The 291-nt window shown below is 34.0% G+C and overlaps 2 protein-coding genes across 7 annotated transcripts in view; one reads left to right on the top strand and one right to left on the bottom strand.

Annotated features, from left to right (window-relative positions):
- LOC121661312 (phosphatidylinositol glycan anchor biosynthesis class P) overlaps positions 1–291 on the top strand; it is a 21,321-nt gene that overhangs the window by 13,640 nt on the left and 7,390 nt on the right. The gene's annotated exons all lie outside the window — the stretch shown is intronic.
- Positions 1–291, bottom strand: part of TTC3 (tetratricopeptide repeat domain 3) — a 42,651-nt gene that overhangs the window by 38,041 nt on the left and 4,319 nt on the right. The gene's annotated exons all lie outside the window — the stretch shown is intronic.

Here is a 291-nt window from a genome sequence, read left to right as displayed (position 1 = left end):
AGAAGAGAAAAAAAATGGGAGAAGAAGAGAAAAAAAATGGGAGAAGAGGAGAAAAAAAATGGGAGAAGAGGGAAAAAAAAGGGAGAAGAAGAGAAAAAAAAGGGAGAAGAAGAGAAAAAAAAGGGAGAAGAAGAGGAAAAAAAAGGGAGAAGAAGAGGAAAAAAAAGGGAGAAGAAGAGAAAAAAAAAGGGAGAAGAGAAAAAAATGGGAGAAGAAGAGAAAAAAAATGGAAGAAGAGGAGAAAAAAAATGGGAGAAGAGCAGAAAAAAATGGGAGAAGAGCAGAAAAAAA

This window comes from Corvus kubaryi, unplaced genomic scaffold, assembly GCF_017639235.1.
Source record: "Corvus kubaryi isolate FWS band 111438036 unplaced genomic scaffold, C.kubaryi_AGA036_p1.0 37133, whole genome shotgun sequence".
Classification (NCBI taxonomy): Eukaryota; Metazoa; Chordata; class Aves; order Passeriformes; family Corvidae; genus Corvus; species Corvus kubaryi.
The sequence above is the reverse complement of the archived record's forward strand: the minus strand, read 5'-3'. Positions and strand labels throughout refer to the sequence as shown.